This window comes from Erinaceus europaeus, chromosome 9, assembly GCF_950295315.1.
Source record: "Erinaceus europaeus chromosome 9, mEriEur2.1, whole genome shotgun sequence".
Classification (NCBI taxonomy): Eukaryota; Metazoa; Chordata; class Mammalia; order Eulipotyphla; family Erinaceidae; genus Erinaceus; species Erinaceus europaeus.
In genome coordinates this window covers 70,406,861-70,425,524 of record NC_080170.1, presented here as the reverse complement: position 1 = coordinate 70,425,524, position 18,664 = coordinate 70,406,861, and the positions used below count along the sequence as shown (strand labels likewise).

General features: G+C 42.5%; 1 pseudogene; it reads left to right on the top strand.

The window, feature by feature from the left end:
* Positions 1–7,812: 7,812 nt before the first annotated feature.
* LOC132540192 (uncharacterized) lies at positions 7,813–18,402 on the top strand (annotated as a pseudogene).
* Positions 18,403–18,664: the final 262 nt, after the last annotated feature.

Here is an 18,664-nt window from a genome sequence, read left to right as displayed (position 1 = left end):
TGAATGCCTCGAACTTTTTAAGGCACAGACTGAGTCTTTTTAATACAAAGGCTGAGTCTTTGATATGTTGACTCTCTTAAAAGCTCAGACCAGGGAGAACAGAATCAACCAGTGGCATGGTTATACACAAATAATGTCAAATGACATAAATTATGCTATGTTGTGTATGGTACATTATATCCTAACAAAGGGATTTTTCAAAGTTAACTCAATTGCTAAGCAATGTGATTATAGCAATAACTATCTACTGTCTTCTTAAACCCTAAGACTGCAGGAACCTCCCATTTCCTCTACAGAGCATATATTTCCCCAGTCCTGGAACCTCTACGGTGGAGTTCACTTTCCTGCATGCTTCTATCAACTCAGACCAAATGATATTGAATCTGCAGATCCCAACCTAATCAATGCAACAAGTACCACCTTAGCATGTTTTATTTTAGACTGTTTTCAGAGACATCAGGCATGGAATGCCAACCATGCAGCCTCATTACTCTGATGAAACCTTTCCTTTCATAGAATTCTCTAATTCCATTCCAGGTGGTTCACTTCCTTTCAAAGTCCCAAAACCTAAATATAGACCAGGTCCTACGAGACAGAACATATGTTCACATGTATCCATAAATTAGGACAAAATATATACCTGAAAGCAAAAATACACAATAGTCTGCCATGAGTCAGTATAAAGTTCCTAAATAGTGTCTACTTAGACTTAGATACCCTCCTCACCTACCTCCTATTACAGTTCTCTCACTTACTCCAAAGCTCACCTTATCAAGACAAGGACTGCAAAAGCTGAATAAGGGCAAGAGACTGGCATAATTTAAGGATGACTCTTTAGTCACTATCAGGCCATTCCATTGGCTGGGGCCCTAATTGGGAAGTTCTGAGAGTCCCAAACAGACATTATAGGGCTAGACCTCATATAAATCTCTCTCTCCATTTACTGGTCATCTCTATCAAAAACAACAAAATAGACCCCTTTGTGGGACTCCATAGGACCTTGCCCTCAACTTGAATCAACAATGGTAGAGAATGCTCCATCCTCTGAAGGGAAGCCAGACAACATACTCTATGCTACACCTGTGGAAGATGCATTGATATTGGAGCAGCTTGGCTCGTTTCTATTGATGACCACAGAATGTGAGCTCAGATCTACAGGGATGCAGAGGTCACATAGGCTCCTAAGCTGAATATGGGCCCCAGACCACATCAAATAAATGGGATTTATAGTCAACAATATTTATGCCCCTTTCCCATATTTGGGAGCTACTCTCCTCCCTGATCCAGCTCTCTGATCCTTTTTGCAGTCAAGACATCATCTCCCCAGACAATAACTGGGATACACCTGCATATCAGATTTCAGGCAGGAGGGGAGAGAAAGATAAAAACTAGTATAGCCACAGGCTCTTTAGAATATAACCAAAATTGCCTACTAGCTATCTAAAAAATGGAGACCCCCCTCCTGCAACTCTTCATGTGCACTCTTCCAGACTTTAAGTTCATGATGAGTCAACAATTTGTTTGGCTTTATATGTTAAATATCTTTTCAGACACCAGGCTCCAGATGCTAGCTGGATACCAACCAGACTTCCCTGGACAGACAACCCCACCAATGTGTCCTAGTGCCCCAATTCGCCAGAACCCCAACCCACTAGGGAAACAAAGAGGCAGGCTGCGAGTATGGATTGACCTGTCAACACCCATGTTCAGTGGGAAGAAACTACAGAAGCCAGACCTTCAAACTTCTGCATCCCTCAATGACCTTAGGTCCATATTCACAGAGGGTTAAAGAATAGGGAAGCTATCAAGGGAGAAGTTGGGATATGGGGTTCTTGTGTCAGAATTGTGTGGAGTTGTACCCCTCTTATCCTATGGTTTTGTCAGTGTTTCCTTTTTATAAATAAAATGAATATAAACTTAAAATATTAAAAAGAAAACTCACAGACTTATTGAAAATATATACTAAACTGGCAGGCTACAAATATCAATGGCATTCCTCTATGAACACACAAAACCAGAAGAAGGAAAGATACAGAAATCAATCCACATCACCATAGCAGCAAAAACAATAAAATATTTGGGAATAAAGTTAGCAAAGGAGTGAAGGACTTATACACTGAAAACTATAAATCATGCTTCAAGGAAATGGAAAACATCCCTTGCTCATGGACTGACAAGATTAACATCATCAAAATGATTATCCTGCCCAAAGCCATGTAAAGATGTAATGACATCCCCATCATGGTACCAACAAATGAAATTGAAGACCCAGACCCAGAAATAAGGCTCCACATCTCTAGACAACAAATCTTTTCCAAGTAGACTCAAACCATTGAATGGCAAAAGGAGAATTTCTTCAACAAATAGCACTGGGAAAGTTAAATTGAAACATGCAAGCAGAGGAAGTTGTACCATGCTCCAAAGTCAATTGCAACTGGATCAAGGACATGGATATTGGGCTAGAAACACATGGGAGAAATCATTAGCAGGACACTTCACAACTTATGCTTCATAAAAGTTTCCAGGGATTCAAATCTAACAGCAAAGAAAACAAAAGAAAAAATAAGCCAATGGAACTACATCAAACTGAAGAGCTCTGCAAAGCAAAGGGTACCGCCACACAAACAGAAGGGCATCTAATGGCATGGGAGAAGATCTTTACACAATGCACAAAATAAATAAATGAACAACCCACTTAGAGAATGGGGCCAGGACATGAGCAGAAATTTCACTGAGGAAGAGATCCAGAGGGCCAACAGATATATGATAAGGTGCCCAAAGTCACTGCTCATTATATAAAAACAGGTAAAGACAACAATGAGTTTCCACTTTACATACACACGTGAGAATGTCATTCATCAGAAAGGACAGAAATCACAAATGTTGGAAAGGATGTGGAGAAAAAGGAACATGATCCAAAGACTGTAGAAAGCAATCTGAAGACTTATCAGCACACTACAAATGTACCAATTCCTCTCCTGAGGATTTGCCCAATGGAAACAGATTTACCTATCTGAATACTTATGTTCATAGCAGCACAATTTGTTAAGTATCAGGATGTGCAAGCAACCCATATGTCCAACATTAGATGAGTGGCTAAAAAAAGGTTGGTATACACAGTGTAATTCAAATCAGCTATTAAAAATGATGAATTCATCTCTTTTTGCATCCTCCTGGATGAAACATGAGGACATCACATTGAGTGAGATAAGCCAAAAAAAGAGGGACTAATATCAAATGATCTTACTTACTAGTAGGACTTGGCACAAAGTGAAACATGAACTGGACATGGTGTGCTGCAACAAAGCAGAGGACCCTATGAGGGAAGAAGAGGGAGAATAAGGAGAAAACTTTGGGGGGCTAGTACCTGGCTATCCTCCACAGGTCCTCTAAGGTCAGGGACATTCAAGTAGAACAGCAGATCATGCCATTGATTCCATGGCCAGGCATTCTCCAAAGAGCTGGGCTTTTGTGTCTTTTTTAGTTTACGATACTTTTCTGACCAGCAGGGGTATTACTGAGGTTCAGTAGCAGTATTCCCAGCAACCATTCCCCCTCCTTTTCTTTTCTTTGGCTAGAAACAGAGATGAAGAGGGAGGAAGAGAGGGGAGAGAGAAGAGACTTCTGCAGCACTGACTTTGCTCATGAAGTTTCCCCTCCTGTGGGTGAAGACCAGAGATTGCAACCAAGGTGCCTGTGCTTGGTGATGTGTGGACTCTACCAAGTGGGCCACCACCTGCACTGCCCTACTTCCTCTTTCTGATAAAGAGTGAAACAGAGAGGCAGAGAGAGAAAGGAGGAGGGAGGAAAGGAGGAAAGAAAGAAAGAAAGAAATATAAGAAGAAAGTAAGAAAGAAAAATAAAGAAAGGAAGGAAGGAAATGAGCATAGCACCAAAGCTTCCTCCATTATGGTTGGGGCCAGGTGCGAATCTGAGTTGAGCACGTGGCAAAGCAGCACACTATATAGATGACCAGTGCTGCCAAACCCTAACAGGAGAATTTAAAACTGAGGGCCACTGAGCCATCTCAGACTGTTAGAGCACCAGCTCACAGGTCTGAGGCCCCAGATATCACTAGTTCAATCCCTAGTACAACCTTATGCCAGTGCTGAGCAGTGCTCTGCTCTCTCTTCCTGTCCCATGATAAATAACTATGTCTTTCATTTTAAAAGAGAGAGCTTACAACTGCAAAGTGCCTTGAGCCTTTAGAGAGTCTGACAGGTCCTATGTCACCAGCATCTCATGCAGCCAGAAGTGAAAGATGTGTGGGGACCAGGGATGGGGAATGGGGTGCTATGCATAGAGCAGTGGGAAGCATGTGCAGTGATGGTGGACCTCAGTAGAGGAGGACCTCCAGTCAGGAGACATACCTCCGGGGTGCTTTCTCTGTCCCATTTGGTTCCAAGCGCCATGAATAGGCTCTTTCTAGAAGCTTTCTCACTAAACAGGAAACCTGGCTGTGAAATACCATGACCCAGAGGCTGAGAGAACAGTGGAGGAACTGACACAGGACGTGAGTGAGGCTGGGCTGAGATCCCAGCTACTTTCTGACTCACCCAGCCCTGCACTCAAGAGTCTCCATTGGTAAACCCTAAAGGGAAAGGGGGGGAGTAAAGGGGCCAGGCAGCAAGGCACCTGTCAGACTGCATACATTTCCATGCACAAAGACCTGGGTTCAAGCCCTCAGTCCTCACCTGCAGAGTCAGGAGCTTCATAAGCAGTGGATCAGTTCTATACAAGTCTCCCTACTGCACCTGCCCACCACTGTCTTTCAAAAAAAACGAGACAAATTGGGGTTATGAACCATTCAGCAACCAATCCAAAAATAAGCTACCCACCCCCCAAGAGTAGAAGCAAGTCCACCTAGGGTAAACAGCTTAGAACCTTACTAGAAATAGCTGTCTCATGAGTCTGCAAGAAAAATGTCTCAGGCACCCAGAGGTAGTCTCTTTCTCCCTTTGAAAAGTTAGCCCTGAACAGGGAAGCTCCAAAGATGACTCAACACCCCCACCTCTACCCCCAGCCTTCCCAGAAAGAAAAGAAGAGAGACACGCAAAAGAAAGCAAACATCAGGGCCAGGTAGTAGGGCACTAGGTTGAGTGCACATGTTATAGTGCACAAGGACCCAGGTTCAAGCCCCTGGTCCCCACCTGCAGGGGGAAAGCTTTGTGAGAGATGAAGCAGGTCTGCAGTTCTCTCTCTCTCTCTCTCTCTCTCTCTCTCCCCTCTTCCTTTCAATTTATGGCTGTCTGTCCAATAAATACGCAAAGATAATAAAAAATTTAAAAAGTAAACAATCTCTGGAAAGGGGTATCATTTAGGGTGGGTCTCATTCATTCATTCACTCACTCATCCACTTATTTTTTCCCAGAGCAATCCATTTCCCAACTCTTTTTGAAATTGTTATTTATAAAAAGGAAACACTGACAAAAAACCATTGGATAAGAGGGGTACAATCACACACAATTCCCATTACCAGCAATCCATATCCCATCCCCTCCCCTGATAGCTTTCCTATTCTGTATTCCTCTGGGATTATGGACACAGGGTCATTATGGGATGCAGAAGGTGGAAGGTCTGGCTTTTGTAATTGCTTCCCCACTGAACATGGGTGTTGACAAGGTGATCCATACTCACAGCCTATCTCTCCTTTTCCCTAGTGGGGTGGGGCTTTGGGGAGGTGGGTCTATAGGACACATTGGTAGGGTCATCTGCCCAGGGAATTCAGGTCAGCATCATGATCACCTCCCAACTCTTAATGCATCCCTTCTTACCACCCCCAGACACCTTCCCCTTTTCAATACCTCCAAAATAGGCAACAAATACACACTCACCCTCTGGAGAGAACTTGTTGCTTTCAGAAAGCCTGTGGTTCTGAAAAATGCCTCTCCTGCCAGGGGCTCCAAGGTCCCAAGTATGATCGCAGGCACCACTAGAATCCAGAGCTGAGCATTCCTCTGGGAAAAATAAACTAATGAGTGGATTAATGAATGAGTGAATTAAAATTAAAGACCAAAAGTTACAAAAAAATTGTAGCCATTCAAATCAGATTCTTCTCCCAGCACCCATACACTGAGGTTTTGATTAAGTAACAGCTTAGACTTGTTGGAAAAGTGGGTTTCCCAGACATGTAAACTTCCACCCTCCAACACATTCAGGGGATCCCTCCTTTCTGTTCTTAATACTGAGGACCAGTTTTACCTGAGTCTGACCCATCAGCAGGGCAGAGGCCTTCTGAATCTTCTACACCTCCCTCCTTCCTTTAGATTTCTGGATGGGTGGGGTCCCCACTGCCCTACAGGACAGACTCAGGGAAGACACACACACACACACACACACACACACACACAAATACTGCACCCCTACATGTCAAATTCTCCTCAGGACACCTACACACAGCACCCCAGTCCCTGATGGAGATTGTGGCCCCAAGCCTCCTCCCTCCCAGTCTGCTGACATCACAAAGGTATCAGATGGTGACCTGGCTGTCCTGAGTCTCCCTGGCGACTCTGGGCTGACAGAAGCAGGCAGGGACCAGCCCTAGGGAGTAGGCCAACCTCCAGTGGCCTGAAGTTTCATCCTCTTCCTCCCCCTGGCTCACCAATGAAAATCTCCAAAAGAAGCTAGGGTACAGGCTTCCTACTGGTGCCTCCAGTCCTGGTGGCTGAGGGCAGAAGGAGCCAAGAGCAGCTACCACAAGTGATGTCCCGCCTTCAGGCCCTGGGCCCTGTTGGCTGCTCCTGACCTTTGGAATGGGCTTTGTCTCAGGGTCTGGGTGCCCCACTTCCTGCAAATGCCAGAAACAGGAGGCCATTTGCTTGTGGGCTGGACTAAGTGAGTACCCCTGTGACCTGTCCCTGAGCACCCACAGACGGATCCTGGCCCACAACTCGCTGACATTTCTGCCAGCGATGGACCTGGGGCTGCTCAGTGACCTGGTCTCCCTGTACTGCTCACAGAAGGGCTCCGTGAGGTGCTGGACTACACCTTTGTATGGGTCTCCTGCTTGTTGTACCTGGACCTCAGCTGCAATGTACTAGCAGCCATGCACACAGGGCCTTCTCTCCACTGGCTGTCATGCTGCAACTCAACCTATCGCACAACCCACAGCTGAGGGCAGTGCCCTGCTGGGCCTTCACCAATGCTAGTGCCCTCAACATGTGTTCCTGTCCTTGAAAGTTCCTGCAAAACTAGATCATCTAGTGGAATCCATGAGACACCCACACATGTTGTCAACTGAAAGCACCCCCAACTCCCACTGCAGCCCAGTGACTTCTGCAGAGGAGCCTGCCTTGGAGATACAAAAAAATCTTTCCTGCCTGAAGCTTTGAGGCACCAGGACCAAGCCCTAGCACCACAAAAAGCCAGAGCTGAGCAGGGATCCAGGTAAAAAGATGAAAGAAAAAGAGGGAGAGATAATGGGAGGCAGGCTATGGAGAAGGGCAGGTTTTCAAAAGCAGCCCTGGATTACTCTGTGTAGTGAGGGCAGAGGCATGGTAGCACATGGCAAGGAGTGAAGGCTGCCTGGGCAACAGCAGGGGGAGAATCACCTCTTCTGTGAACTCTGTAAGGGATCAGTCCCCTCAGTTCAGCCTCAGGCAGCCAGAAGAGAAGAGACAAAAATAGGCCACACCAGATGGCATGAAAGTCAACTCTGGCTCCATGGCACTCTGTCAATCTCTCTCTCTCTCTCACATAAACACATATATAGACACACATTTACACTCTCACACACATATAGACAAGACACATATATACAGGCACAGATATACACACATGTGCACACACCAACACACAAGAACACACAAACACATGTAGACATATACACAGATATATATGCACATTCATATACATATTCATATATATACATATATATGTGTACACAAAACATATTGAAGTACACACAAACACACATGCAGACACAAATACACTCAAACATATATACACATATACTATGTGCACATAAATACACACACATGAAAATAAATATGCTTATGTAAGAACACACACACCTGCTATATTCATACAACACCCACACATGTACTGACACACAGGCACACACACAGAGATCTGGCCCATGCCAATGCCTCTTGGCATATCATGGAGCTCTTTCCCTTCCAGACTGAACTTACCCCTACCTCTGCCATGGGCCACCCAGGTAAGACTGACCTCTCACATTGCAAAGGGATGTGGTGGCACCCAGGTTTGGAGAGAATAGGACACCAGGTCCTGAATGCTTGGACTATCAACATTTCTTTTTCTGTGTTTATTTGTTTATTTGTTTTGCAGGGGGTCAGCGAGGGATAGAGACTACAATACTAAAGCAATGTGGTAGGGCAGGGCTCAAACCTGGGTCACACATACAAAACACATCTAGCCAACAGAGATAACTTGCCTCACTTTGGGGAGAGGGAGCCTCTGAGAAGGGGAGTCAAGTTGCTGACCTGTGATTACATGTCCAGTGGTTGGTGGCCATGGGGGGCACCTGTCACTGTGACCTGCCCACCTGTAGGGGGATGGAGCCCACACTCAGAGGCCAGTTGGCACTTGAGAGGCAGTACTAAACAGGGTTGGTGAATCTCTATCAGATCTGGCTAAATACAGGAGCTGAGTGAGGCTGGGCTGAGATCCCTAGATTGCAGCTCCCAGCTACTTTCTGACCACCCACCCATGCCTGCCCTCAGAGTCTCCATTGGTAAACCCTAAAGGTAAAGGGGGGAGTAAAGGGGCCAGGCAGTAAGGCACCTAGCAGACTGCATACATTTCCATGCACAAAGACCTGGGTTCAAGCCCTCAGTCCTCATAGATGTCTCTCCCTCCTCCACCTGCCCACCACTGTTTCTCAAAAAAAAGGAGACAAATTGGGGCTATGAACCATTCAGCAACCAATCCAAAAATAAGCTACCCAACCCCCAAGAGGTGAAGCAAGTCCACCTAGGGTAAACAGCCTAGAACCTTCCTGAAAATAGCTGTCTCACGAGTCTGCATGAAAAATGTCTCAGGCTTCCAGACGTAGTCTCTTTTCTCTTTTTCAAAAGTCAGCCCTGAATAGGGAAGCTACAAAGATAACTCCACATCCCCACCCCTATCACCACCCTTCCCAGAAAGAAAAGGGGAGGTAGACAGAGAGAGAGAGAGAGAGAGAGAGAGAGAGAGAGAGACAAAAGAAAGCAAACATCGGGGCCAGGTGGTGGTGTACTATGTTAAGTGCACATATTACAGTGCACAAGGAAGGACCCAGGTTCAAGCCCCTGGTCCCCACATGTAGGGGGAAAGCTTTGTGAGAGGTGAAGCAGGTCTGCAGTTGTCTCTCTCTCCCTCTCTCTCTCCCCACTTCCTTTCAATTTCTGGCTGTCTCTGTCCAATAAATACACAAAATAATAATTTTTTTAAAAAGTAAAGAATCTCTGGAAGAGTGTATCTTTTAGGGTGGGTCTCATTCATTCATTCACCCACTCATCCACTTATTTTTCCCAGAGCAATCCATTTCCCAACTCTTTTTGAAATTGTTATTTATAAAAAATCAACACTGACAAAAACCATTGGATGAGAAGGGTACAATTACACACAATTCCCATTACCAGGTATCCATATCTCATCCCTTCCCCTGATAGCTTTCCTATTCTTTATCCCTCTGGAGTATGGACCCAGGGTCATTATGGGATGCAGAAGGTGGAAGGTCTGGCTTCTGTAATTGCTTCCTTACATCCCTTCCTTACCTCCCCAGACACCTTCCCCTTTTCATCACCTCCAAAATAGCCAGCAAATACACACTCACCCTGGTGACACTAGAGAACTTGTTGCTTTCAGAAAGCCTGGGGAAGCTGAAGAGACAGCATAGTGGTTCTGCAAAACACCTCTCCTGCCTGGGGTTCCCAGGTCCCAAGTTTGATCGCAGGCACAAGAGACCAGAGAGGCTCTGGTCTGTCTTTCTCTGATTAAAATTAAAATAAAAAGGGTTACTGACACAGTGGCCTGGGAATTGGTAGTGACTGGTTCCAGTAAGCCTTTTTTTTTTTTTTTTTTTTTTTTTTAGAAACTTTGTGCTCTGGGTGTAGAAATAATGAGGTGGTTTAGCTTTCTTTTGGCTTATCTGCAGGATGGAGTTAAACATTAAAGACCTGGGAGGAGGGGTTAAGAGCAGCAGCAGATCTATTCCTCTCCTCTCCTTCCCTCTCTTTTCCTCCCTTTCCCTCCTCTCCCCTCCCCTACCCTCTCCTCTTCCTGATCAACTAGGAATACCACCTGGTATTCCTAGGAGACCACCTGGGACCAAAACAAGACAGGCCTAGAATGACTTCAGGAATCCACCAAATCACCAGTGAGTGCAAACACCTGTGGCTGGTGGTCAGAGAGGGGTTTAGGGGAAGATTAAGAGGCTGGTAACAGTCTGGCAGTTTATCAGTTTATCACTAGAGACACTACCTCCAGTCTATTTCAGTCTGAAGTTTTTGAATCATTTTTACTACACTCCCATTAAATGTTCCCAGATAAACTTAAAATACAGAGGAAATGCAGATGAAAGAGAGGACTGCTTCATCGTTATTTGTCCAGTTAAAACTGTTTAACAGTTAAGAACACAGAACATCACCAAACTTTGGTAGTTGGGTGCATGTGAAACTACACCCCAGTAAGTTTAAAATTTATAAACTACTATTAAATCATTACTATAAAGAAGATATTAAAAAGCATTAAATGGGGAGACAGGCAGGGAGGCAGGCTTCATCATTTTTAACACATCTTCAAAATAAATAACAAAACAACACACAACTTCTGTTTTTCTATTAAATGTGCTGTAGCCATTCTGGTTTTGATTACCCATGGAAATAGACATTTTAACTAAATTCAGTATTCATTAGTTCCTACTCGAGCAAGGCATTTTTTCATCAGGACCAGAAGTAGATATAAAGATAAGAATATTTGGTTTGAGTTGGTGTGCCCAGTGGAGTGACTGTACCTCTAGTCCCACACTGCAGAGAGGAAGCTTCATAAGTAGTGGAAAATGGCTCCAGGTCACTCTCTCTTTCTCTCTTTCCCCCTTCTGTCTTTTTACTTCTGTCCTATCATGTGAAAGAAGAGAAGAGAGAAGAGAAATGAACAGAAGAGAAGAGAAGAGAAAGAAGAGAAGATAGTTTGGTTTGTAATGACTGCAATTTTACAACATCCTTTCTCTGGGATTTAATTTATATGATGGGATGGAATGAAAATCTAAACTGAAAGGGAAGCTAACACCAGATCATAGCAATTCATTTTATTATTCTGTAAAAGACTGATTAATATTTGGGGTTTATCTAAATTGTCACGAGATTTAGATTCAGATATAGGACAGTTCTGTATCCACCTTCTCCCCTTTGGTTGGCAGTAAAATATTGATAAAGTCTTCCCAAGTTATTCTCAGATTATAAATCATTCTATGCCTTAATTCAGAATGGGGTTTCTTTCGGTTTCATGCAATCATTCAAGCTCTACCTCCTCTTCGAAGTTTCCACAATCCTCATATGTGGAATTCCTTTATGGAGTCACTGATAGTTTTCTGCTATATGTCAACTAAATCTTTACATAGGAAATTTATTTATGACCTTATACCCAGGATAGATCAGAGCCCCTGTTCAAGCACCACAAAAGTATGTCTCTTGTCTCTTATGTGGGGTTTATATACATATATCGAAAACAGTGTTTTTTTAGGACTCGGGAAATAGCAGGTTGTGTGCTTGGCCATGTGTGTGACCAAGCCTTGAGCCCTGAACTATATGAATGATGGCACAGCATGAGAGGGGACTGGTGCTATGGTGTCATTACCTCTCTTTCTGTATCTCCACATGAAACAGTGAGTTGTGTGATAAATTTTGCATGCATTTGATCTCAAGCTCTGGAAAAAAATAGCAATAAAATACATGTAAAGAAAATACATGTAAAGAACCTTTTTAAAAAGAATTAATCACTTCTCCCAGGCAAATCTTTCAGTACTGGGTACCCTTTTTAAATATATTATTTATTTTATTTTTGAGAGATATGCAGAGAGATGAAGACAGAGAGACAGAGAGAAACAACTGAGGACTGCTCCATTTAGGCTTATGGTAGTGAGGGGGATTGAGCTTGGGCAGTTCCTCCGTGCTAAATTTGGGGTACATCTGGGAATATTGAGGTCTTTGCTCATGGAAGAATCTGAGGCAAGCAGTTTCCATTTTGCTGGATTTTTCAATATATTCCTTAGCCTCCAAAATTAATTCTCTCAAGGCTATTCTTTAAGGCTCTCTCTTTAAGGCTATTCAAAATATGTAACCATTTGCACATTTCTATTTATTTATTTATTTATTTATTTATTTATTGCCTCCAGGGATATCACTGAGGCTCAGTGCCTGCACTACGAATTCACTGTTCCTGTGGCATTTATTTACTTATTTATTTATTTTGATGGTACAAAGAGATTTTGAGAAGGGAGTGTACATATAAAGAGGTAGAGAAAGGCATCTGCAGACTCACTTCACCACTGTGAAGTGACGCCCCCACAGGTGGGGAGCCAGGGACTGGAACCACAATCCTTGAGTGGGTCCTTAAGATATATACCATATGTGCTTAACCCAGTGCTTAAGCCCCTGGCCAGCCCCATTTGCATATTTCTCTAGAAAAATCTTTAAAACTTATTTTTCCCAGTCCATCTTTGGATTCTATGAATCCCTCTTTGTCACGGGGAGGAATAATATCCTCTATGCACTTCAGCAACTCCACAGTGTGGTCTATGGACCAGTGGGCTTTGACTTCATTTGTTGCCATTTCCAGGCTTGGGGTCACTAAAACTTTCCAGATATGTAGATGCCACAGCAGGAGTACAAACTACTTCACTCTTATTTATTTTATTTTTTTTTGGCGTCCAGTGTTATTGCTGGGGCTCAGTGCTGCTCCTAGTGCACCTAGTGGCCACCATCTTTTTTGCACTGTTGCTGTTTTGCCATTGTTGTTGTTGCTATTGCTGTCATTGGATAGGACAGAAGGAAACTGAGAGGAGAGGAAAACAGACAGGAGGAAAGAAAGACATTTGCAGACCTGCTTCACAACTTCCTGCAGATGGGGAGCTGGGGGCTCAAACCTGGAACCTTGCAGTGATCCTTGCCTTTCACACTATGTGTGATTAACCTGCTCACTATTGCCCAGCTCCCCCACTGCTTCTCTCTTGAGTTTACTAGTAGCCCGTTTATATAAGCTGTGCAGTACAGTCTTCCCTCATTTATCTTGGTTAATCTGTGCCAGACTCTAATGAGATAAGTGAATTTCCATGAAGTAGGATTCTTTATTTATAAATCAAATATTTCTGTAGTTAGAGCATAGAAAATCTGTTTACAACCTTCTAAATGTGTTTTTTTTTTCAGAATCTTAGAGCCCTCTACACATGAAATAACACTCCTTTAGCTTTGCTTCTTCATTGTATGGATGTTCCTTTCCTCTTTACGGATGGTGCAAATTATAGACTCATCCAAGTGGTACTGGTGGGCAACCACCAGGATTTTCTTGCCAAGAGTTTCACCTTCTCCTGGATGGTAAGCATCTTCCTCTGGCGCTTAGCCAGAAGGCTTAGAAGAAGCAGCACATTTAGGAGCCATTTTGGGGCTTAGATTAAGGTTCTCAGAAATCAAAAACACAAGAGCAAAGATGCTTCTGATGCATAGCCACATAGAAGTGCCTATGAGCTATGTTGAATAAATTGGTTTATTTCTTAATTTTAATCATTTATTTACTATTTATTTTACCGTTAAAATAAAGAGTAAATAAATTATTTACTATTTATTTAGGCATCTGCTTGGTTTCAGGTTGAGGATGAAAATCAGACTGAGTGAGGGGAGCAGAGGGAGATGCATATAGAAAGAAAAAGAGACAACAGAGACAGAGAAGGGAAGACCCTTCACCATGGCTCCAGCTCTGGTGAATTTTCCCCTGCAGAAGTTCTATTTTGTGGTGGGAGAGTGCTCCTACTGAGACCAATTCTTCACCACTGAGCATATCTTTGCGTTCTCTCTCTAGTGAATTTCCTAATATTACTGATGTCTAAAGAATCATTTGGGAGTTTAAAAATTTCTCTCTTCAGATGCATTCTGCAATGTATCCACAGGGTGGCAGCACATCACCACAGAGCAGGTTGTTTCTAAGTATTTTCTGGACTATGGAGAGGGCAGGTTTTGGACAAAGGGAATTTTAACCATTGAATTGAAGAGATCATACATAAAATAGTTTCTCTTATGGTGTGTTGAACAATTTGGCATTTTGAATTATTATTTACTTATGTGTCCCTACTTATTAATTCCTTCATTTTTCCATGACCATATCTCTTTAGTTAAGCACATGGTAGATTCAAGATTATGATATAGACTGCTTTATTATTATTATTATTATTCCCTTTTGTTGCCCTTGTTTTTATTGTTGTAGCTATTACTGATGTCGTTGTTGCTGCATAGGACAGAGAGTAATAAAGAGAGGAGGGGAAGACAGGGAAGTGGAGAGAAAGATAGACACCTACCTGCTTCACTGCCTGTGAAGCACTGCCCCTGCAGGTGGGGAGCCTGGACCTCCAACAGGATTGTTTACCCAGGTCCTTGTGCTTCGCGCCACATGCACTGCTATGCTACCGCTCTACTCCGTTTTAGACTGTTTTTTTCCTTTTAAATTACAAAAAGGTTGCAAGTCAGAGAAGTAATGGGAGGGTGAGTGAGAGGAAAGCAGAGAGAAACACATCATATCCCCACCTCTTGTGAAGCTTCTCCCATGCAAGTGCTCTCATGCAGTGATTGGCTGACAAACCCAGGTGCAAGCACAGGTTAAGGTAGATGCTCCCCACGTGAGCTATCCAACACTACACCTTGAAGAGCTTTTAAGGATATGCTGTCTCTCTTGCTCTCATTCTCTCACTCTTTTTTCCCTACTTTCTTTGATTCCTGTCAGGGTTATAGCTGGCACTCCATGTATCCCCTCCCAGTGGCCTTTCTTCCTTTTTTCTTATTTGATAGGTCAGAGAAATTGAGAGGGAAGGGAAAGAAGTTGTATTCATGTGTCAATAACTATATTGTAAAAAAATTAACCTTCCCCCAATAAAGTAATTTAAAAGGGGGAATCATCATGGGGAAAAATATTACTGAGTAAAGTTTTAGTCCAAATACTTTTGCTTTATTGTTTGTAATTGGGTATGCAAATAGTTGTCAGGTTAAAAAATACAAGAGGTAAAAAAAGCACTTTTCTTGGGCATGAATTCCTCATGCAATGAACTTGAGTGCTCAGACAGAGAAAGATATCATTATTAGAGTGTGAGTTCCACACACACTTCAAACATGGAGAGCCAAATTGAGAGCCTTTGCCTGAGTCAGCTGTCTGAGAATCAGCTTCTGCTGTCCTGGGCCTGCGTTATAAATCTTAAACAAGTCAGAGTGGCCCAATGCTAATTTTTTAAAGTAAACAACATAAATAAAGATAGGCAGCAAGATAGACAGGGTGATGGTAGTGGGGGTGGCTGGGCAGTTGCGTACCAGTTGAGCACACATAATACTAAGTGCAGGGATCCAGGTTGGAGCCCTCACTCCCTATCTGCAGGGGGAAAGCTTCACAAGTAGTGCAGCAGGTCTGCAGGTGTCTTTCTCTCTCCCTCTCTACCTCTTTTTTCTCTCAGATTTTCTTTGTCTCAACCCACAAATTGAAAAAAAATGCCTCCAAGTAGTAGTAGACTTGTAGTGCCAACACTGAGCCCCAGCAATGACCCTGGAGGCAAAAAAAGGCAGTGGACAGTCAAGGGGTGGCATAGCACGTTAAGGACATATAGTGTGAAGTACAATGACTGGTCTAAGGACCCTAGTTCAAGCCACAGGCTCCCCAACTGCAGGAGGTCACTTCAAAGCAGTGAAGCAGGTCTGCAGGTGTCTGTCTTTCTCTCACCCTCTCTGTCTTCCCCTCCTCTCTCAGCAATGAAAACAATAATAACAACAACAGAGGTAACAACAGGGACAACAAATTGAGAAAAATGGCTTTCAGGAGCAGTGGATTTGTAGTACAGGCACTGAGCCTCAGCTATAATCGGGAAAAAAAGGAAAAATAAAAGAGACTGCAGACTTGAGAGTGAGAGCAAAAGAGAGAGAAAAAAGAGAGACTAACCCTCAGCTCTAAAGCTCCTTTCAGTATGGTAGAGCTAGGGGCAAATGTGGGTTTTACATGTGGAAAAGCAGTGAGCGCGCTATCCAAGTGAGCTAGCTATTTAGTTGACCTTGAAGTATTTTTAAGGTGTAAATAGTCTAAAGCCAACACTTATAACTAAGTGGGATGATTAACATTTTTGAGACTCTAATGAGTTGACTTTAAAAAAATATTAAAAACTTGGAGGCTAGGGAGATAGCAATATAGCTATGCAAAAAATTTTCATTCCCAAGGTTCCAGGTTCATTCCTCAGCATAATAAGACAGCTGACTAGTGGTCTGATTTGTGTACCTTCTTGTGCCATATATATATATATATATATATATATATATATATATATATATATATATATATGTCACTTTTTGAAGAAATAAATTAATAAAGCAAGTTGGTCACGTGCCTTTGTTTACTGGGTTACAAATAACTTACACTATTTAAAAAATACCTCATTTTTATTTTAGTTATCTTTGCCCACAAAGTGGTGATGTCATTTGGTAATTATGTGGAACTACCTTTTTTTATGGAATTTTTCTTGACAAATAAAGCATGCAAGTCTTATTTGCTAACATTGTCTGCTAACATAGCTCCCTAGTGCTGTAATCCATGGTGTGTGTGTGTGTGTTTACATACACACAACAGAGCTTCATGCTATTCCAGTGCTTTTGATGAGATTTTTTTTCATTTTTCTAAAAATATTTCTTAATGAGAGAAGAAACTGAAGAGGAAGAGGAAAAAGAACTAGAGCAACCCACTCCGACCTTTTGGTTCCTGTTTATTAATCATTTTGTCCTGCTTTATATCTTACCACATTTCAGCTACCAAGTTACAGATGCTATCAAGTTTCCATCCTGACTTCCTTAGGCAGATAACCTCACTGATGTGTCTGGGAACTTCATCTCTCCAGAGCCCAACCCATTAGGGAAAGAGAGAAACAGACTGGCAGTATGGATAGACCTAAGTAGGAAAGCAATTACAGAAGCCAGACCTTCCACCTTCTGCACCCTATAGAGAAATTTGATTCATACTCCCAGAGGGGAAGGAATGATAGGGGAAGATGATTACAGGGCTCTAAACTCCAATGCTATCAGGACCAGGAAAGAGAAGAGAAAAAGATGGACAGTTGGAAATAGCTATGGGTGTAGGTGTGACTTAGCAAGAGAAGGCAGAACCATAGAAAAAAAAGGGCAAGTATGTCTAAGTATAGACAGTTACAGAGATAGTCAACCCACATCTGTAACCTTGGGAAAACTACTACAGTTTCCAATGGAGGTAATGGGGACACGGAACTCTGGTGGAGGAGATGGTATAGGATTATAACCCTGTCATCTCACAGTTTTGTAAATCAGTATTAAGTCATTTATAAAATAAAATGAAAGAACTAAAGCAACACTCTGGCTCGTGAAATACAGTGACTCTAAGTTGAGACCGCCTACTGGAGCATCTGAAGCCTTTACCCTCTGTGTCACCTCTTAGGCCACACTTGTTTCCTTTTGAAGATATATATGTGTGTGTGTGTGTATACATACATATATATATATATATATATATATATTGTGTATATATATATATATATTATCTTCCCTTAATTTTAGAATATTAGACTAGTGTATGGCATCACCTCTCTTTCACATCCCTTCTTCTTCTTCTAGCATTTGCCCTTCTTCCGTAGCCAGTCAACAGCATCAGGTTGAGCCTGATGTAAAGTTTTGAGACCTCCTTTGAATCTGGAGAGGTGGCAGTCGTTGACTATGTGGGTCACAGTCTGTCTGTAGCCACAGGGGCAGTTAGCAAGTCTCTCTCCATAGATATTAGTCTTTATGTACACATCAAGACAATTTCCATTTTAGTATTCTTATAGCAAAAGCTTTCAGATGCCCTCACTATTTGATTTTGTCTTCTACTGAGACCACCCAATTTTCACTGAAGTTTAATAAAGTACCAGTGATAGGAGCTTGAGTGTGTGTATGGCAGGCCTCCTGTCTTCCCCACCTGACTTCTGGGCACAGTCCTACCAGGAGAGGTGCTGCTCTACCTCAGTTCCATTAATTAATTAATTAATTTATACCACCAGGGTTACCTCTGGGCTTGATGGCCTCATGATACTCTCCACTCTTAATACACACACACACACACACACACACACACACACACACACACACACACACACATATATATATATATATATATATATATATATATATATATATATATATATATGAGGTAGCTCCAGGTTGAAGCCTAGTGTCATGGTTAGAACCAGTTTTAAAATTTTAATAAAGGTATTATTAGAAATACATTAACAATTTATGTCCAGTGTTGAAATTAAATCAGTTTACTAATTTGAAAACTCAAGTGCTTAAAGGATTATATACTCAGAAATGAAGTTTTAAGTATTGAGTGATAACAGATCCAGTGCTCTAATCATGTGATAAAATGTTCTTACTCATAAAAGAGGGGTGGGGTTGGGGGGGCTGAGGTAGTACACCTGGTTAAGTGC